A 23,119-nucleotide genomic window follows, 5' to 3' on the forward strand; every position below is an offset into this window, starting at 1 on the left:
TTTGTTACTAGCATTTTTAAGTCACATCTATAAAATTAATAACAAAATAGGAGTCCCCCTAGCAAGGGAAAGCTGAGAAGAATTACCTTGATGGATCTAAACCTAAATTACTTCCACTAGTGACTGAAGATTATTTTCCAATGTTCTAATCTCAGCCTAAAAAGTAACTTCATCAACAAGTATTAGCTGCATATTTACAATATTTTTCTACAGTTATTAACCCCACATTAGCAGAGGATTTCCTTCTCAGGCACAGTTCCAGATTCATAACCATAATCCGATGTTAGTTCTGTTTTTGCTTTCATGTACCTGTTGATGAAGAATGCTATCAATGGAAAATTCCAGTTGTGTGTTTCTACAAAAATGTTCTAGTCACAAGCACATAAATGATCACTCAGGACACCAATTGGGAGTATAATCTGCAAGAGTTGGGCTTCCCATAGGTGTAGGGCAAGCACCCAGCACTTCTTGCAGACTCCTTTTTTTTTGAGAAGATACATAATGGGCAGAAAGTTTACTAACCAAAGACATATATGGGCTGTGTGCTCAGGGAAATGATCTCATAGGTGCCAAGAGAGTATGTACTCAAGGAAATGATCTCCAAAGGTGCCAAGAGAGTATGTACTTAAGGAAATTATCTCCAAAAAGACTACATGCAATTTTTCTCCACTAATACCTCAAGGAACTGCCATAAAATGCTTAATGTTTAACATTAGCCTTACTACTACAGGACTGAACTTTGCTCTGGGATTACTGAGTTGGTGGCTTTCCTTCCAAGTCACAAGAGATTTCTAAGAATGCCAGGAAATCCTCTCATTCTCTGCAATTCCTCAGATTGGTGGCTATTTTAGAAAGTATGATTTTTAATCCTCTACACATTCTGTAGGAAGAGATTTTGGCAACAACTATGAATAAGGAAGTGGCCCACATTTCCTTCTTTTGTGGCATCCAGTAAAAACACATTCTCTTTACTGAACTTTCTTAGAGAATCAGATGAAGTGTTTTTAGTTTCCTTTGGCAACTCTTCATCACAAAAGATCTGCTGTTTTTGGTATGCTGAAGATTGTTCCTCTTGGGGATTTTATATTGGAATCTTAAATTCCTTTTTCACATTTTGATAATCCAACATGGTTGCATGGTTAAATCTGCCCCCTGGTGGAGTTTCTTCTCCATGTCTAATTACATTTCTCACGTTTGATTGAAACAGTACACTGTCTTCAGAATCTTCAACTTGGTTTGAACTTGAGTCCCTTTGTACTCTCTTGGCTTTAGAGCTCAGACATTCCCAGGTGGGTTGAAATCTATCATTATTTTCTGAGGTGACAGACTCCAAGGAAACAAACTGCATCTTTTTCCCATTGCATTGAAAATTTCTGTCCTGGATTTAGAATTTGTTAATAACTGAATGATACTCAATTCTAGAAATATTGTTATACTTCATTGCTGTGACAGGCTCTTTGGAATTGCTACTGAACTTTGGTGGTCAGTCCTCAGTTCCAGCATTTCTAGGATGTGTTTCTAGTTCTAATGGGTTAATTTCAACCTCAGAATCTGAACACACAACTTCTATTTTCCTCTTTTTTGAAAATGTATTTTTCATAGTATTCTTTTCTTTCCCATTATCATCAATAGCATTGGATTTCTCAGTGTTAGCTCTTATTCGTAGTCTTCCTGAATAGATACAAACAAATGTCTCTCGGTCAATTTCATCCAGGCAGTGTACCTCTCAGCTCTTTTTCTCAGTTTTGAACACCTGTAGTTTCACTTCAGGATGATGTTTGACAACTTGGTTTTGACACAATATTTGATTGCATTTGCACAACAGACTGCATTCATAAATACCAGTAGGCACTTATCTTTGTAGTGTTTTGTGTTTATATGCAGTAGGTACTTTATTACTTGAGCATGGAGAAGTTTTAGCATTGCCTGTTGTTAGTTGAAGACATGCACACTTTGCTATGTCAATGCAGCCCTCAGAAAAGTCACATGAATCAGTAAGAAGGAGAAGCCATTTAGATGGTATGCACATGGCCACATGTTCTTTCTGTACTTAAACTGTGGAAGCTTTCTACTATCAATTTCATCAGAAAAAAGAATGGGTATAGATTCCACTCCATTGCTAATGTCCACATCAGAAACAATTTTGTCTTGCTTTGGGTAGTTCTGAGTCAAGTGGAGTGCTAAAGAATGAGAATTTGTTTTTTCATGTCATCTCTGGGAGTGACATTTAATTAGTAGCTTCAGCGTTTTTGCTTCCTTGAAGGTTAGTGGCACTTTCATTAGACAGGCACCAGAGCAGGCATTCATTTGGTAAGATAAATTCAAAGATGATTCTTTTCAAGTTCTGGTAAGATGGTCAACTAGTAGAAAACCTCAGCAGAGGCTCCTGAGCAGAGGGAGAAAAACTGGATGGAATAGGACTCTATGAAGCTAAAGGTGGGGAGCTGAGCCAAGAAAGAAGTTCGGCAAGGTGTAACTCCAAGGAAGAACATTCAAGAAAACAAGTTACAGATACAAAGCCTAGAGGATGGGAGACCACTCCCCCAAGCAGGAAGCCTGCTGCAGGCTATCTGCAAAGGATCAGAGAACAAAAGATCTCTCATTTTACCATGCTGGAGAGAGCCGCTAAACTCCAGGAAGGTCCCACTTATGAACCTAGACACCAACCCACCAGGCATAAAATTGAACAGATATTTTCTCCTACAAGTCCAAACTCCCAGTCCACCCTTTCTCCCTCACATGGCAGTCTGAAGTTCTGCCCCCTGCCACGTATAGAGTGTTTGGTCTTTTTCCTGAGAGATCTGGGCGTAGTGTGGACCACCAACCATCAGGACAGAATCTGACTAATGGGGAAGAAAGAGGGTGTGAGAAGAAAGGGACACTCGGCGGGAGGAGGAGTAGTCACCTGGTTATGGCTATGCCTGGCCAGTGATGGTGTTGACCCTCAGTTTAGGCTGTGTCTGGCGGGATGGGGTGCAAAACACTCAGCTCTGAGGGCACCCAAATTGGGAGAGTCATTTCCCCATGTGGACTGAGCTTAGCAGACAGGGCTGGTCCCCAGCATCAGCTGGGCCTGCAAGCAAAGTTTTGCTAGGCAAGGACTGAGACCAGAAAGGATGGGTGTGGTCCCCTGATTCCAATAGAACCCTCAAGCAGTGGCTTACTTGTTGAGAACCAAGACATGAAGGCTAGGGCATGGTGCCCTGTCTCCAATGGGGCTGGTGAGCAGAGACTTATCAGGTGAGGTCTGAGACCTCAGGGATTGCGGCACCCTGACTCTAACAGAGCCTGTGAACAGAGGCTTGCCAGGCAGTGGACTGAGAATGGCAGGCAAGGGCATGGTCCCCTGTCTCCAACTGGTCTGGCAAACAGAGGCTACCTGGGTGTGGACTGAGACCAGTGGGTGGGGCATGGTCCCAGGCTCAAACTCAGCCTGTGAGCAGAGAAGTGTGGACTGAGTATGGCAGGTGTGAGTGTGGATCCATGGCTCAAATTGTGCTGTTAGAGACTCTTGAATCCTTCTTTGTTGAGCAGGGTTTGCACTGGCTGAGAAAGTTTAATTGGAACCCATGTCTGGGGCTGTCGACTCAGGGACATTGTGAGGTTGACCTTCAAAGTTCTATAGCAGAAAAGAACTGAAGGGTGGGGGCTGGGTACTGCAGCTTTTTGTATCTCTTCACAGTTGAGATTTAAACCTAATACTGTGGTTTCTTAGGATAGGATAGAGGTTGGATGATATCAAAACAGAGCTAGCTTGCACTATCTCACCAAGTAGGTACTCAGAGCCTCTGAAATAGGACTTTGTAAGGTTGTAGGAGATAAGCCACAATTACAAAGCCTAGTGCTTTGGTAAGTGGCTATATCTACTACCTGGAAACTTCAATTCAATCTCACCCTACCAGTTCTAATAACCAAATGGTGGAAAATAAACATGGTAGGGACCCAACAGAAAACCTCTGGCAACATGAGTAACCAGAGTAGATCAAAACCCCCAAGAAATGACAAAGGAGATGCAACTGAAGATGCCATGCATAGACAAATGGCAGAAATTTCAGAAATTGAATTCAGAATAAAGATGGGAAATACGATAAATACAATGGAAGAAAAGATAGAAATTGAATCCCAAAGAGTAGTTCTAAACTTGTCTCAAGAAATTAATGATTTCAAAGCCCAAGTCACCAAAGATATTGACATAATGAGAAAAGAGATAGCAGAGGTCAAGGAAAGGAAAAAGTTAGCTGAGGAGCTCCAAAATACAGTAGAATCTCTCAGTGATAGAGTTAACTAGGCAGAAGGAAGGATCTCTGAAAGTGAATACAAAGGTTTTGAACATTCCCAAATGCTCAAAGAGGCAAATGGAAAGCAAAAACTGATCATTCCCTGTGAGAGCTGTAGGATCACTCCAAAAGATCAAACATTAGTCCTATAGGAATTCCTGAAGGAGAAGAGGATGGTCCTAAAGGTATAGAAGCTCTACTGCAAGATATTTTGGAGGAGAATTTCTCAAGAATTGAAAGAGATATGAAACTTCAATTAGTAGACAGTTGCAGAACTTCAGCAAGATGCAATCCATATGAAGCACCTCCTAGACACATTGTGATTAACTTTGCCAAAGTTACGACAAAGGAGAAAATTCTGCAAGCAGCCAGATATAAGGAAAGCATCACCTACAAAGGGAGAAATATCAGAATGACTGCATATCTCTCAGCCAAAACTTTTCAACCCAGAAGAGGATGGTCATTGACCTTCAATCTCCTTAAGAAAAACAACTTCAAGCCCAGGATCCTGTATCCAGCTAAATTGAGTTTCAATCTTAATGTAAAAATCAAATGCTTTCATGACATACACATGTTGAAGAAATTTGCCTTAAGTAAACCAGCTCTCCAGGATATTCTCAGACTCACACTCCACAACGACCACTGCAATGCTCTACCTCCAAAGTAAACTCACCCAGAAATTTTTGACCAAAACCCAACTTCCAAAGTGGTGAAAGGATTAAAAATATCCACTGAACATCCAAAAATCATGACACCCAAAACACAAGCAGGCTTATCAATTCTCTCAATTAATGTGAATGGTTTAAATTGTCCTCTAAAGAGGCACAGGCTGGCTGACTGGATACATAAACTCAGACCAGATATCTGCTGTATACAAGAATCTCATCTTACCTTAATAGATAAAAAAAGTCTCAGGGTGAAGGGATGGACGTGTATAATACAGGCAAAAGGAAACCAGAAAAAAGCAGGAGTTACAAATTTAGTTGCAGATGCAGTTGGCTACACACCAGCAAAGAAAAAGAAAGATAAGGATGGTCACTACATATTTGTGAAGAGAAACACCCAATATGAAGAGATTTCAATAATTAACATTTAGGAACCCCACCAGAATGCTCCTCAATTCATAAAACAGACACTAATGAATATGAACATCTTGATATCTTCCTGCACTAAAACAGTTGGGGATTTTAACACCCCTTTGACAGTTTTGGATAGATCCACCAAGAAGAAACTAAACAAAGGAATATTAGACTTAAACCAGATCCTACAACAAATGTACTTTACAGACTTTTACAGAAAACTTCACCCTAACAAAACTGAATATACATTTTTCCCATCAGCCCACAGGTCATCCTCCAAAATAGATCATATCCTAGGACACAAGGCTAAACTCAGCAAATTTGAAAGTGTAGCAATTATTCCTTGTTTCTTCTTGGACCACTATGGAATAAAATTAGAACTCAATATCAACAGAAATCTGCATAATCAAAAAAAGTCATGGAAACTAAATAATCTTAGGCTGAATGATGTCTGGGTCAAAGACGAGATTCAGAAGGAAATGACCAAATTTTTGGAACAAAATGACAACATAGGTACAAATTATCAGAACCTGTGGGATACTGCAAAGGCAGTCCTAACAGGGAAATTTATAGCATTGGAAGCCTTCATCAGGAAAACAGAAAGAGAGGAAGCCAACAACTTATAGGATCATCTCAAGCAACTGGAAAAGGAAGAATATTGCAACCCCAAACCTAGCAGAAGAAAAGAAATAACCAAAATTAAGGCAGAATTAAATGAAATTGAAAACAATCATTCAGAAGAGAAACAAAACAAAAAGATTTTTTTTGAAAAGATTAATAAAATTGGTAAACCTTTGGCCAACCTAACCAGAAACAAAAAACTAAAATCTCTAATATCGCTTATCAGAATCAATAAAGCACAAATAACAACAGACACTTCAGAAATTCAAAAAATCCTCAATGATTACTACAAGAATGTCTATTTGCAGGAATATGTAAATCTGAATGAAATGAACCAATACCTAGAAGCACGCCACCTTCCTAGAGTCAACCATAAAGAATTAGAAATCTTGAATAGACCTACCTCAATCACTGAAATAGCATTAACAATATGAAATCTCCCAAAAAAGAAAATTCCAGGTATAATGGGGGGCGAAGCATAATGGCGGACAGGACGGACGTGTAGCCCACCTCTCCAAAGCTATCAGGTGAGAGGAAAGGGGGTCTGGACCTTCCCTGTGTGTGGATTATTGGAGTGGACAGACAGCTGGAGACGTTCAGCGAACTGGCGGATTGCTATATATGAGGGGTAATTTAAAACCACAGACTCTGTTGTAGAGATTCTTCCCTGCTCGGCCGTGCTGGTCAGCAGGCCCCTCCCCTACAGAGGTCAGCATCTTGTAAATGCCGAAAAAACCCAATTGACAAATATTTATTCCTGAGCTGATGGAGGCATCCTAAAGGAGAGCCACTCAAAACCACTGGGAGCTGGACAACCTGTTGGACAATTGAAGGGAAAGGATCCCACCTGGGAAACAGACATTTTAAACAACCCAAAATGGCGGGCACCTTTCCCCCAGGTGTTGGAGGGGACTGGCGGTTCAGGCTGCGCAGAAAACTGGCGAGTGCCAATCCAAAAGGGAAACTCTGAACCATAAAACTCAGAATAAGGTCCCTGGACGCTCCAATCACGGGAATGGGCTACAGCCGCTGAAGCCGCAGACCCGGTTTCAGCCCCAGGAATCAGCTACAGCCGCTAAAGCCGCAAACCCGCCAGCAACTGCGCAAACCCAGAACCACTCTCCCCACAGCCCATTGCAGTCGCCAGTTTGTAGGAGAACCTGGGAACAGAGTGGAAAGACTTAAGAAGCATGGGCACCTGCACTGAGTGGGAAGGTCGGTCGCAAGTGCTGTCTGGAAAAGAACAGCCAAGGTTACACAATTCTTAGGCAACAAACTCAAACTTTTACAGAAATTCCAAAATGGCAATCGGCCATGGAAGGTGGTTACCATGGTAACAGCCTAAACTGTAAATCAGGTATAAGCCTCTGAACCACTCACAGCGCCAGCTGGTGTCCAGAAAGTATATTGCAGTATGAATATATTCCTACGAAAGTTGATCCCTACAGCAGACATATAGCTGTATATAGGTATATTTCTACACGCAAGAATATTTTTGTAGTTGGTGCCTTTTTGTTTTGTTTTGTTTTGTTCTGTTTTTTCCTCACGATTTTCTTGGAGGAGCTTTCGATAATTTTTTATTATTACTTTTTATATAACTATATTTTTTATTTCTATGTTTTCTACTTTTAATTTCTTTTTTCGTCTCTTTTAACATTTCTACTAACACCACTTTTTTCTCTCTTTTTTCTTTCAATTATTTTACGATTATCACTATTTTTATTGCAGTTGTTTTTATATTGCTGTTGTCGTGGGTGTTGTCTGTATGTCTATGTGTTTTCATATGTTTCTGTATCTATGGGTCCGTGTGCCTGGTAACCTTTGTATCTGTTTATTTTCTCATTTGGTCTCAGTGAGCTTGGTGTTATGACCTGCTTCTCTGAGCTCCCAGCACTCCCCTCCACTCTCACTCTGTGATCTGGAGACCTGCCCTCCCAGGAGTCCAGATTCTTGGGTGAACTCTCTAAAGGTGTAGACAGGACCTGGACTGCAGATGGCCAGTGCTGATTCTGCAGCACAGGAGTGAGAAGACGATGGTTGGCTAAGAGGGAATCACATTGGAGTGGTGGTGCCCCAAGGTGCAGAGCAACAGCCGTCTTCAGCAATAACAAGGCCCACCCCCAGATATCCCATAGCCACTCCTCCTGTCTCCCTGGGCAACCAGATGAGGCTGAGCATCTTCTCAGATGGCAACCACCATGAAGCAGACCTGGGACTGAAACACAGGCCCTGTGAGTAAAGGTTTTGCCTGAGGTGGTACTGACCTGGGTGGAACATGGGGACTAGAAAACACACCCACAGAGCCAGGAAATTCCCAGGGTGGGGCTGATGCAGAGGACTACTTTACTGAGCCTAAGACGCACCTGGCCCTCAGGGGATCACCAGCCTATAGACAAAGGAGGCCAAGAGGCTACAGCTGACATCTAATCGTGCTGCAAATACAAACCTACAGGAGTAAAGACAAAGCCTGAGGCACAGGTTCTGGGAACTCAAATCAGCCTCTCCTCTGCAGAGTAATTTAGCAGGGTCAGAAACAAACTCCCACAGGGTTGTTCTGTTCACCCAGTAACATAAACTAAAGGTGGGGCTGCAACTGAGTGAACCCCTCCAGCCTTCATCAAGTGCCCGAGGTTGACAGGCCACACCACCCCCTGCTGGATAAAGACAGAGAGCAGCGGCCTAGACGAGCAGACACAGACTACCCTGTGACTTAGGCAGGTGAAAACCTCTGGAGTATCTGCTTACTGCAGACAACTGACTGGGTCACACCCCTGTGGGGCTAGCAGTGACTGGGTATGACAGAGCTGCAAGGTGGTGAAGGAGGCATCAACCTTCCCAGACTGATCTATTTACTGGGTGGCTACTCCTGACTCCACACAGCACTGGAGCAAGCCATTTTTAGAGCAATCCCAGGCCCCTGTGATCCAGTTCCCAGGGACCTCTTGAACTCTCCCACCCGATACAGCTGCTGACTGAGACAATTGATTTGGACATTTTGAACTGAGCCACTCACCTGGGGACTATCCAGGTGGTGCCCTGGGTGTGTGGTTGTAAGAAGGTTTGATTTTCCTTTTCCATTTATTCCCTGTGGTGGGTGGGGGACTTAATTGCTGGTATTTCTCCACAGCTGAGACTTCAACCCAGAGTAACTGTTTCACTAGGGTCAAATAGAAACCATCTGAAAACAAGACAGAACCACTTAGCCCCTCTACAACAAACAAGGCCCAGTTTCTCAGGCCATAGCACTGTATGGGTCCTCGACAAAGCACCAGGGGAGAAATCAAAGGGAGTAAAACAATCATGGGGTGGAATCAGCAGAAAAACTCTGGTAACATGAATAACCAGAATAGATCAACCCCACCAGGGAAAGATATGGCAGATGTAATTGAATATCCCGTTCACAAACAACTGGCTGAGATATTAGAAATCGAATTCAGAATTTGGATGGCAAACAAGATTAACAAAATGGAACTAGGAATTCGAGGAGAAATTCAAAAGCTGTCTCAAGAATTTAACAAATTTAAAGACAAAACCACCAAAGACTTAGACACACTGAAGCAAGAATTTGCAGCCCTCAAAGATATGAAAAATACAGTAGAATCCCTTAGCAACAGATGGACCAAGCAGAAGAAAGGATTTCTGACATTGAAGATAAAGCCTTTGAATGCTCCCAAACTCTCAAAGAGGAAGAGAAATGGAGAGCAAAAATGGATGATTCTCTCAGAGAGCTCTGGGATAACTCAAAGAAGGCAAATATCCAACTCATAGGAATTCCTGAAACCGATGAAGTGGCCTCACTGGCCACAGAGGCCCTTCTGCATGAAATTATGAAAGAGAATTTTCCAGACATGCCTAGAGAACCTGAAATTCAGATAGCAGATAGCTTCAGAACCCCAGCACGATTCAACCCCAATAAGAAATCCCCCAGGCATATCATAATTAACTTCACTAAAGTTAATATGAAGGAGAAAATTCTCAAAGCGGCAGGCGAAAGAAAACTATTACCTTCAAACGGAAGAACATTAGAATGACTGCAGATTCCACTGCTGAAAGTTTTCAAGCCAGAAGAGGGTGGTCATCGATGTTTAATCTCCTAAAGCAAAATAATATTCAACCCCGGATCTTGTATCCAGCTAAACTGAGTTTCATTTACGATGGAGAAATTAAAAACTTTAATGACATTCATATGCTGAAAAAATTTGCCATAACCAAACCAGCTCTTCAGGATATTCTCAGACTTATCCTCCATAATGACCAACCCAATCCTCTACTACAAAATTAAACTCACTCAGAAACTTTTCTGATCAAACTCCAACTTCCACAATTGTGAAAGGATTAAAAATTTCCACTGGACTTTTGAAAAACTCGATACCGAAAATTTCACCAAACTTATCAATACTCTCCATTAATATGAATGGCTTAAACTGCCCTCTAAAGAGACATAGGTTAGCTGACTGGATATAAAAACTCAGGCCAGATATTTGTTGCATACAAGAGTCACATCTTAACTTAAAAGACAAATACAGACTCAGGGTGAAAGGATGGTCATCCATATTTCAGGCAAACAGTAACCAGAAAAAAGCAGGTGTTGCAATTTTATTTGCGGATATAATAGGCTTTAAACCAACAAAAGTATGGAAGGACAAGAATGGTCACTTCATATTTGTTAAGGGTAAGACTCAATATGATGAGATTTCAATTATTAATATCTATGCACCCAACATGATTGCACCTCAATTTATAAGAGAAACTCTAACAGACATGAGCAACTTGATTTCTCCAACTCCATAATAATCGGAGATTTTAACACTCCTTTGGCAGTGATGGATCGATCCTCCAACAAAAAGCTAAGTAAAGAAATTCTGGATTTAAATCTAACCATCCAGCATTTAGATTTAGCAGACATCTACAGAACATTTCATCCTAACAAAACTGAATATGCATACTTCTCATCAGCCCACGGAACTTACTCCAAAATCGATCACATCTTAGTTCACAAGTCTAACCTCAGTAAATTTCAAGGAATATAAATTATTCCATGCATCTTCTCAGACCATCATGGAATAAAACTTGAGCTGAGTAAAGACAGGAATCTGCATAGTCATACAAAAACATGGAAGTTAAATAACCTTATGCTGAATGATAGCTGGGTCAGAGATGAGATCAAGAAGGAAATTGCCAAATTTTTAAAACAAAACGACAATGAAGACACGAACTATTAGAACCTCTGGGACACTGCAAAGGCATTTCTAAGAGGGAAATTTATAGCACGGCAAGTCTTCCTCGAGAGAACGAAAAGAGAAGAAGTAAGCAACTTAATGGGACATTTCAAGCAACTGAAAATGGAAGAACACTCCAAGCCCAAATCCAGTAGAAGAAAAGAAATAACCAAAATCAGAGCAGAACTAAATGAAATTGAAAACAAAAGAATAATACAACAGATCAATAAATGAAAAAGCTGTTTTTTTGTAAAGGTCAAGAAAACAGATAAACCTTTGGCCAACCTAATCAGCAAAAAAAGAGTAAAATCTCTAATCTCATCAATCAGAAATGACAAAAACAAAATAACAAAAGACTCCTCAGAAATCCAAAAAAATTCTTAATGAATATTACAAGAATCTTTACTCTCAGAAATATGAAAATCTGAAGGAAATTGACCATTACTTGGAAGCACGTCACTTTCCAAGACTTAACCAGAATCAAGTGGAAATGTTCAACAGGCCCATATAAAGTTCAGAAATAACATCAAACATACAAAATCTCCCTAAAAAGAAAAGCCCGGGACCAGATGGTTTTATGTCAGAATTCTACCAAACCTTTAAAGAGGAATTAGTACCTATATTACTCAACCTGTTCCAAAAGGTAGAAAAAGAAGGAAGACTGCCCAACATGTTCTATGAAGCAAACATTACCCTGATCCCCAAACCAGGAAAAGACCCAACAAGAAAAGAAAATTATAGACCAATATCACTAATGAATACAGATGCAAAAATATTCAACAAGATCCTAACAAATAGAATCCAGCAATATATCAAACAAATCATACATCATGATGAAGTCAGTTTTATCCCAGGGTCTCAAGGCTGGTTCAATATACGTAAATCTATAAATGTAATTCAGAACATAAACAAATTAAAAAACAAAGACGATATTATTCTCTCAATCGATGCAGAAAAAGCTTTTGATAACATCTAACATCCCTTCATGATCAGAACACTTAAGAAAATTGGTATAGAAGGGACATTTCTTAAAATGATAGAGGCCATCTACAGCAAACCCACAGCCAATATCATATTGAATGGAGTTAAATTGGAATCATTTCCACTCAGATCAGGAACCAGACAAGGCTGCCCATTGTCTCCATTGCTTTTTAACATTGTAATGGAAATTTTAGCCACCACAATTAGGGAAGAAAAGGCGATCCAGGGTATCCACATAGGGTCAGAAGAGATCAAACTTTCGCTCTTCGCAGATGATATGATCGTATATCTGGAAAACACTAGGGACTCTACTACAAAACTCTTAGAAGTGATCAAGGAATACAGCATCGTCTCAGGTTACAAAATCAACATTCATAAATCAGTAGCCTTTATATATACCAACAATAGTCAAGTTGAAAAAACAATTAAGGACTCTATCCCATTCACAAAAGTGCCAAAGAAGATGAAATATTTGGGAGTTTATCTAACAAAGGACGTGAAAGTTCTATATAAAGAGAACTATGGAACTTTAAGAAAAGAGATAGCTGAAAATGTTTACAAATGGAAAAATATACCATGCTCTTGGCTGGGAAGAATCAACATTGTTAAAATGTCCATACTACGCAAAGCAATATATAATTTTAATGCAGTCCCCACTAAAGCTCCACTGTCATACCTTAAACATCTTGAAAAAACACTACTTCATTTTATATGGAATCAGAAAAAACCTTGAATAGCCAAGACATTACTCAAAAATAAAAACAAAGCAGGAGGAAGCATGCTACCAGACCTCAGACTATACTACAAATCGATAGTGATCAAAACAACATGGTACTGGCATAAAAACAGAGAAGTAGATGTCTGGAGCAGAATAGAGAACCAAGAGATGAATCCAGCTACTTACGATTATTTAATCTTTGACAAGCCAATTAAAAACATTCAATGGGGAAAAGATTCCCTATTTAACAAATGGTGCTGGGTGAACTGGCTGGCAACCTGTAGAAGACTGAAACTGGACCCACACCTTTCACCATTAACCAAGATAGACTCTCACTGGATTAGGGATTTAAACCTAAGACATGAAACTAAAAATACTAGAGGAGAGTTCAGGGAAAACTCTTGAAGAAATTGGGTCGTGTGAGTTTTTTATGAGAAGGACCCCCAGGGCAATTGAAGCAGCTTCAAAAATACACTACTGTGACTTGATCAAACTAAAAAGCTTCTGCACAGCCAAGAACAGAGTAAGTAAATCAGGCAGGCAGCCCTCAGAATGGGAGAAGATATTTGCAGGTTATGTCTCCGACAAAGGTTTAATAACCAGAATCCACAGAGAACTCATACACATTAGCAAGAAGAGAACAAGGGATCCCATCGCAGGCTGGGCAAGAGACTTGAAGAGAAACTTCTCTGAAGAAGACAGGCATGCGGCCTTCAGACATATGAAAAAAATGCTCATCATCTTTAATCATCAGAGAAATGAAAATCAAAGCTAATTTGAGATATCATCTAACTCCAGTGAGACTAGCCTATGACACAAAATCCCAAGACCAGAGATGTTGGCATGGATGTGGAGAAAAGCCAACACTTTTGCGCTGCTGGTGGGATTGCAAATTAATACAATCCTTTTGGAAATATATATGGAGAACACTTAGAGATCTAAAAATAGCTCTGCCATTCAATCCTGTAATCCCTCTACTGGGTATATACCCAGAAGACCAAAAATCAAATCTTAATAAAGATATTTGTACCAGAATGTTTATTGCAGCCCTATTCATAATTGCTAAGTCATGGAATAAGCCCAAATGCCCATTGATCCAGGAATGGATTAATAAATTGTGGTGTATGTACACCATGGAATACTATGCAGCCTTAAAGAAAGATGGAGACTTTACCTCTTTCATGTTTACATGGATGGAGCTGGAACATATTCTTCTTAGTAAAGTGTCTCAAGAATGGAAGAAAAAGTACCCAATGCACTCACCCTTATTATGAAACTAATCTAGGACCTTCACATGAAAGGTATAACCCAGTTACAACCTAAGAATAGGGAGAAGGTGGAAAGGGAGGGGGGGAGGGAGGGCGAGGGAGGGGGATTAATGGGATTACACCTGCGGTGCATCTTACAAGTGTATATGTGAATCTTAGTAAATGTGGAATGTAAATGTAAATGTAACAAAATAACTAAGAAAATGCCAGGAAGGCTATATTAACTAGTGTGATGAAAATGTGTCAAACTGTCTATGAACCAAGTGTATGGTGCCCCATGATCATACTAATGTACACAGCTATGATGTAATAAAATAAAAAATAAATAAAATAAATAATAAATAATAATAATAATAATAAAATAATAATAATAATAAAAAAGTCCAGGACCAGATGGCTTCACATCTGAACTCTGTCAAACCTTTCAAGAGGAACTAGTACCTATATTATGCAACATTTTCCAAAGCGTAGAAAAACAAGGAATACTTCCCAACATATTCTATGAAGCAAACATCACCATGATACACAAACCAGGAAAGGATCCAATAAAGAAAGAAAATTATAGACCAATATCATTAATGAATATCGATGCAAAAATATTCAATAAGATCTTAGCAAACAGAATTTAACAACACATAAAAAAAAATTATACACCATGATCATGTTGGTTTTATTCCAGGGTTACAGGTTTGGTTCAATTTATGTAAATCTATAAATATAATACATCACAACAATAAAATAAAAAATGAACACCATATAATTCTCTCAATTGGTGCAGAAAAAACCTTTGATAATATCCAGCATCCTTTCATTATTGAACGTTTAAGAAAATAGACATAAGAGGGACATTTATTTTCTTTCTTTCTTTTTTCTTTTCTTTCTTTTTTTTTGCAGTTTTTGGCAGGGGCTGGGTTTGAACCCACCACCTCCGTCATATGGGGCTGGCACCCTACTCCTTTGAGCCACAGGCGCCGCCCAGAGGGACATTTCTTAAACTAATAGAGGGCATTACAGCAAACCCATAGCCAATATCATATTGAATGGTGTAAAATTGAAAACATTTCCACTCAGATCAGGAACGAGGCAAGGATGCCCACTGTCTCCACTGCTATTTAGCATAGCAATGAAAGTCTTAGCTATCACAATCAGGCAAAAGAAGGCAATCAAAGGTATCCAAATAGAGTGAGAGGAGATCAAACTCATACTCTTCACTGACGATATGATTCTATACCTTGAAAATCCCAGGGAATCAACTTCAAAACTCTTAGAAGTGATCAAGGAATGCAGCAACATCTCAGGATACAAAATAAATACTCACAAGTCAGTAGCTTTTATATATGCCAACAATAGTCAAGCTGAAAATATAGTGAAGGACTCTATTCCTTTTACAATATTGCCAAATTAGATGAAATATCTGTAAATTTACCTAACAAAGGACGCGAAGGGTCTCTATAAGGAGAACTAAGAAACTCTGAGAAAAGAAATGGCTGAAGAAGTTAACAAATGGAAAAACATACAATGCTCATGGCTGGGAAGAATCAACATTGTTAAAATGTCCATACTACCCAAAGAAATCTAAGGATTTAATGCAATCCCTATTATAGCACCATTGTTATACTTTGAAGATCTTGAAAAAATAGTACTTCGTTTTATGTGGAATCAGAAAAAAAAACTCAAATTTCAAATACATTACTCAGAAATAAGAAGAAATCAGGAGGTATTACCTTACCAGACTTCAGGCTATACTATAAATCTATAGTGATCAAAACAGCATGGTACTAGTACAAAAACAGAGTGACAGATTTATGGAACAGAATAGAGAACCAAGAGATGAACCCAGCTACTTTTCATCATTTGATCTTCGACAAGCGTATCAAAAATATTCAGTGGTGGAAAGACTCCCTATTTAACAAATGGTGCTGTGTGAACTGGCTGGCACCCTGTAGAAGACTGAAACTGGATCCCAACCTTTCACCATTAAAAAAAAATTGATTCTCACTGGAAAAAGATTTAAACTAAGACATGAAACGATAAAAATGTTAGAAGAGAGTGCAGGGTAAACACTTGAAGAAATTGGCCTAGGAGAATATTTTATGAGGATGTCTCCCTCGGCAATTGAAGCAACACCAAAAGTACATTACTGGGATCTGATCAAACTAAAAAGCTTTTGCATAGCCAAGAGCACAGTAAGTAAGGCAAGCAGACAACGTTCAGAATGGGAGAAAATTTTTGGCAGGTTATGCTTCCGACAAAGGCCTGATATCTAGAATCTACAGAGAACTCAATCTAATCAATAAGAAAAGAATAAATAACCCCATTTCTATGTGAGCAAGAGACTTGAAGAGAAACTTCTCTGATGAAGACAGGTGCAGAGCCTACAAACGTATGAAAAAATGCTCATCATCTTTAATCATCAGAGAAATGCAAATTAAAACCACTTGGAGATATCATCTAACTCCAGTAAGATTAGCCCACATCAGAAAATCTCAAAACTACAGATGTTGGCGTGGATGCAGAGAGAAGGGAACGCTTCTACACTGCTGGTGGGAATGCAAGCTAATATGACCTTTTTGGAAAGAAGTTTGGAGAACACTCAAGGAAGTAAAAGTAGACCTACCGTTTGATCCTGCAATTCCTCTACTAGGTATATACCCAGATAATCAAAAATTATTTTAATTTTTTTTTTTTTTTTTGTAGAGACAGAGTCTCACTTTATGGCCCTCGGTAGAGTGCCGTGGCCTCACACAGCTCACAGCAACCTCCAACTCCTGGGCTTAAGTGATTCTCTTTCCTCAGCCTCCCGAGTAGCTGGGACTACAGGCGCCCGCCACAACGCCCGGCTATTTTTTGGTTGCAGTTTGGCCGGGGCCAGGTTTGAACCTGCCACCCTGGGTATATGGGGCCGGCGCCTTACTGACTGAGCCACAGGCACCGCCCTCAAAAATTATTTTACAACAAAAACATTTGTACCAGAATGTTCATTGCAGCCCAATTCATAATAGCCAAGACATGGAAAAAGGAAAAGTGTCCATCGACACATGAATGGATTAACAAATTGTGGTATGTGTACACCATTCAATACTATGCACCCATAAAAAAGATGGAGACTACATATCTTTTATGTTTACCTAGATGGAGCTGGTACATATTCTTCTTAGAAAAGTATCTCAAGAATGGAAAAAAAGTATCCAATGTACTCAATAGTACTATGAAATTAGTATATGACCACTTACACACTCATACAATTGGCAAAACTTAACTATTGTCCAGAAAGTAGAAGGGAAGAGGAGAGAAACGAGAGGGGAGGGGGGATATGGGTGGAGGGAGGGTATTTGGCGAGACATCACCTAAAGTGCATGATGCAATGGTACATTTCAAAACTATTAAGAAATGAGTATTATTGTGATAGATGTGTAACTTAGTTCAATGTAAGCATTTCACATTGTATATCGAAGCAGTACCCTGAACCCAATAAATGCATCAATGTACAAGGTTATGATTTATGGAACAGAATAGGGAACTTTCCTCTAAACTCTACAACTTTATATTTCAGAGAAAGAATTTCTTCATTTTCTGTAGATAGAAGTGCACAGTCTTTGGAAAGTTTTCATGTGATGTAGAAGGAAATGTATTTGATGGTGGTTTTCCTGTTTGTTCTGAGTCACAGGTATATGATCCTTTATCAAAGCTGAATTGTTACTTATAGTTGCTTCACTCACTAGAATCATTGCTTGGATATATTCTTTATTTGTAGAAGACTCATCTTTATTCTTTTGTTTCAGTGACCATAGCACATTTTGCACTTGTTCAAATATGAAGTCCATTTTTCCATCATCTTCTAGCTCCATCCAGAATGTTATTGCATCATCATTTTTTCTTCCATCTTTTGGTGTTCATAAATATAAGACACCTTGACATTAGGTTTATCAGAGAACAGAATGGTATGAATCTCTATGATTGGAAAGATCGTGGTCCAATTGTGGTCTTTATGAAGACTGCAGTCCTCAGACAAAATACATCATTATATCATTCTAACCTCAATATCCTTTGATACTTTGATTTTCAAATTAGAAACTGTAGTTGAAGACACTTTCAGAAATGACTAATTGTCCAATTAAATGACAAGTCCATGCATCTTCAAGTGAATATTTATACTTGTATCAGATCACTGACAGTAACTTTTTAAAAATAAAAACGAACTATCTTTGGTCCACAAATGTATAAAACATTTGCACCGCAGCAGTGCCCTGGCATGCCAACTCCTGATTGGCTACCAGTGCTCTTGACTTCGTTCAATATACTATCAAGCTTAAATTTATATTTCTCTGATTCCCAGATTGAGCAATAGTCTCATAGGCTTATTTGCCATCTGTGTTTCTCTTTCTTTTATGAAAGGCTTATGCAAATTTGTCACCCATGTTTTTCTATCAGTCTGTTTTCTTCTTATTTTAGGAACTCTTTATGTATTTTGGATACTAGTCTTTTGTCATTTATTTGAAAATATATTCCTTCAGTTTTTGGCTTGTCCTTTCAAAATTTCCATAATGCCTTTGGAAGAACAGAAGATCTTTTTTTTTTTTTTCAGAAGACTCTCACTCTGGCACCCTGAGTAGAGTTCTATGGCATCATAGCTTACAGCAACCTCAAGCTCTTGAGCTGAAGAGATCGTCTTGCCTCAGTTTTTCAATTTTTAGTAGAGATGGCGTCTCTTGCTCAGCCTGGTCTATAGCTCCTGCACTCAACTGATCCACCCACCTCAGCCTCCCAGAGTGCTAGGATTACAGGTATGAGCCACTTCCCCGAGCTGTATGAGTTTTTTCATAATGTCCTTTTATTACCAGTTTAATTTCTACATCACATGTTCAGGCTACTTTTTATTTTTAATATTGTTCATGGTTTTCGTCTTCTTTCTTAATCAATCTGGCTAAAGTTTACACATTCTATCAATGTTTTCTTTTTCTTTTCTCTTTCTTTCTTTCTTTCTTTCTTTCTTTCTTTCTTTCTTTCTTTCTTTCTTTCTTTCTTTCTTTCTTTCCTTTTTTTTTTTTTTTAGATAGATTCTAACTCTGTCATCCTGGCATTAAATGCCGAGGTGTCATCATAGCTCACAGTAACTTCACTCTCTTGCAGTCCTCATGCCTCAGCTTCCCCAGGAGCTGGGACTGCTGGTGTCTATTACAACATTTAGTTAATTTTTCTATTTTTAATAGAAATGGGGTCTAGCTCTTTCTCAGGCTGGTCTTGAACTCCTGAGCTCAACATACTAGGTTTATATTCAAAAGACCAAAAATCACTTTACAACAAAGATATTTGCGCCATATTGCACATTGCAACTCAATTCATAACAGCCTAGTAATGGAAGAATTCCAAGTGCCCATCGACCCATGAACGGCTTAATAAATTGTGGTATATGTATATCATGAAATATTATGCAGTCTTAAAAAAGATGGAGACTTTACTTCTTTTATGTTTACATGGATGGAGCTGGAACTTATCCTACTTAGTAAAGTATCTCAAGAATGGATGAAAAAGTATCCAATGGCCAGCGCTGCCCAATGAGCGGCTGCACAGTGACCGGAGGACGCTCCGGAGCAGTGGACGCACTCGGCAGGCCTGGCGCTCTTCTCTGCCCCAGTCATGGAAACGCTTGTACCCCATGTGTTTGTGCTCTTTCTACTTGGGGCCTGGGCCCTGGCACTGGGTAGCGCCTTCTCCGTGGCACTGCCGCTGGTCAACGAGGGAGAGAAGCGCCCAGTGGATCTGAGCAGCCATCTGGCCAAGGTTTGCCCTGACGTACCTGGGCAGTGGTTCCATGTCCCGGGCCTGAAAAAAAATAAAAAGTATCTAATGTACTAAGTACTATTATGAAACCAATTTATAATTACTCATACTTTCACGTGAAAGATAAATCACAACTATAGCTGAGGATGAAGGAAGGAATAGGAGGAGGATGGGAGGGGAAGGGGAAGGTTTGATGGAGGGAGCATAAATGGTGGGATTACACCTATGGTGCATATTGTAAGGGTACATGTCCAATCTATAAGTATAGAGTATAAATATCCCAACACAATAATTAAGTAAATGAGGTGAATGATATATTAACTAGTTCAATGTAAGCATTACAAATTGTATACAAAATCAGCACATTGTACCCCATAAATGCATTAATGTAAAAAAAAAATCCACCTGCCTTGGCGTCCCTGAATGGTAGGATTACAGGCAGGAGACACCTTGCCCAGTATCCTTAATGTTTTCAATGAACCAAATTTTGGTTTGTTTATCTACTGTGATCCTTATTTCATTACCTCCTGCTTTATTATTTTCCTCTTTTTTTTATTGAATCATAGCTGTGTACATTGATATGATCATGGGGCACCATAAACTAGTTTCATAGACCGTTTGACACATTTTTATCACAATGGTTAACATAGCCTTCCTGGCATTTTCTTAGTTATTTTGTTAAGACATTTACATTCCACATTTACTAAGTTTCACATATAACCTTGTAAAATGCACCACAGGTGTAATCCCACCAATCCCCCTCTCTCTACCCACCTGCCCCCTCACTCCCCTCCCTTTCCCTCTTCCCCCGATCTTAGATTGTAACTGGGTTATAGCTTTCATGTGAAAGCCCTAAATTAGTTTCAAAGTAGGGCTGAGTACATTGGGTACTTTTTCTTCCATTCTTGAGATACTTTACTAAAAAGAATACTTTCCAGCTCCATCCATGTAAACATGAAAGAGGTAAAGTCTCCATCTTTCTTTAAGGCTGCATAATATTCCATGGTGTACATATACCATAATTTGTTAATCCATTCGTGGATCGATGGGCACTTGGGCTTTTTCCATGACTTAGCAATTATGAATAGGGCTGCAATAAACATTCTGGTACAAATATCTTTGTTATGATGTGATTTTTGGTCTTCTGGGTGTATGCCCAGCAGAGGGATTACAGGATTGAATGGCAAATCTATTTTTAGATCTCTAAGTGTTCTCCATATATATTTCCAAAAGGAATGTATTAATTTGCATTCCCATCAGCAGTTCAAAAGTGTTCCCTTTTCTCCACATCCATACCATCATCAATCAGAAACAACAAAGACAAAATATTATTTTCCTCTTTTCCAGTTATCATATTTTTTAATTTAAAAAAGCAGATGCTTAGCTCATTAGTATTCAGCCATTCTTTTCTTGCACAAATTTTATGGCCAATGGTTTAGCATTTTACCACAAGTTATGATTCATGGTGTGTATGTTTATGATTGTTCAAGTAGGGAAAATACTTAATCACAATGGATTCAAGAAAGAATGAGAGTACAGGCAGTGAAGACAGAACGTAACGAATGCGTTTTGAAGATTTTATGGAATGGAGAGAAGAAAAATGTGGCAATAGCTGTAGAGAATGATGTTTAATCAAGGGACAATGATTAGCCAAATCTATTAAATATTAATGAGATGCAAACTATTCAGTTACACATGAATCTGTGTAGAATTAGCAGGAATTTTGCTTAGAATAAATGAAACCTCCTTTTGTATATATTGAAGGTGTTGATCATTTAGTGCCTCACTGCATATCCAGCTCAAGTTATAGGCAACAGGTGAAATTCATATTTGGGGCAAGCTTTTGTGTTTGGCACACTGCTTGGTCAGGAAGATAGCTCAAATTTACTGGCATCTTTAGACACTGTCAAAATATGTGTGCGTGTGTATATAAACAAAATGTGCACTTGTATGCTTGTGGGAACACAAGTTGGGGGTGGTATTGAGTAGTAAGAGATGTGGCTAGCCAAAAATCAGATCACAGTCATTCACTAAGGGAGCTGGATTTATCCAGCATTTGACAGAGGCAGTCTTAACATTGAGAGAAAAGATTCTAAGCTAGATTCTTGATAAGCTCACTAAGGTCCAGCAGCAAGTAAGGCTTAACTCACTCGGTCATGTAAAAGGCATCTTGGAAAGGGAAATAAAGGCATTCTCAAAGGTTTTCCTCATCTTTCATCAGAAGACCTATTAAAGAATGACTAAAGGAAGTTCTCTAATGATAAAGGAAACTATGACCTAAGGATGCTGGAACCCTAAGAAGAGAGAAAGAGCAGTTGAATGGGTATGAAAGAGGTAAACATAGTAGACTAGGCTTCTCATGATTTTTAAAGATAGTATGAGGTTTGTAGTCCAAATTGTACACGTGTACCATGGCATTCAATGTATATAGAGAAAGTACTTAATACATTTCTATTTTAACATGTAGAGAGGGTGAAGAGAATTTTCTGTACCTTATTTGAAGTGGTAAAATGTTGATTACTAGTTAGATATTTATAGTCTAACACTTAGAGCAAGTCCTAAGGAAAATGAAATTATAATTGCCTTTTACTTCCTTAATTATCATTACTTTTTTTTTTTTTTTTGGGTGAGACAGAGTCTCACCCAGTTAGGTGCCCTTGGAAGAATGTTGTGGCATTGTAGCACACAGCAACCTCAAGCTGTTGGTCTTAAGTGATCGTCTTGCCTCAGCCGCCTCACAGGTAGTGTGGACTACAGGTGCCTCCCACAATGCCTGGTGTTTTTTTTTTTTTTTTTTTTTTTAAGAGATGGGGTCTCCCTTTTATTCAGGTGGTCTGGAACTCCTAAGCTCAAGCAATCCACCAGCCATTACAGATGTGAGCTACCATACCCCATCTATCATTTTCACTTTAAAGTTTTTTTCTTTCTTTTTCTTTTTTTCTTACATTCTTTTCTGTTCTTCTCTCTCTTTTTTTTTTTTTTCTTTTTTTTGCCTTGCTATATTACCCAGGCTGGACTCATACTCCTGGATTCAACTGATTCTTTTCACCTCAATCTCCCTGGTAGCTGGGACTATAGGAATGAGCCAACATGTAGAATTTTTTCCAGACAAACCAGTGTTTTATTTTTTATTTGTGCCATAATTTCTAGTGAGTGCCAATGATCACCTGCCGCA

At 39.1% G+C, this 23,119-nt stretch overlaps 1 pseudogene; it reads right to left on the reverse strand.

Annotated features, from left to right (window-relative positions):
- Positions 1 to 194: 194 nt before the first annotated feature.
- LOC128578145 (histone-lysine N-methyltransferase SETDB2-like) lies at positions 195 to 18,032 on the reverse strand (annotated as a pseudogene).
- Positions 18,033 to 23,119: the final 5,087 nt, after the last annotated feature.

This window comes from Nycticebus coucang, chromosome X, assembly GCF_027406575.1.
Source record: "Nycticebus coucang isolate mNycCou1 chromosome X, mNycCou1.pri, whole genome shotgun sequence".
Lineage (NCBI taxonomy): Eukaryota > Metazoa > Chordata > Mammalia > Primates > Lorisidae > Nycticebus > Nycticebus coucang.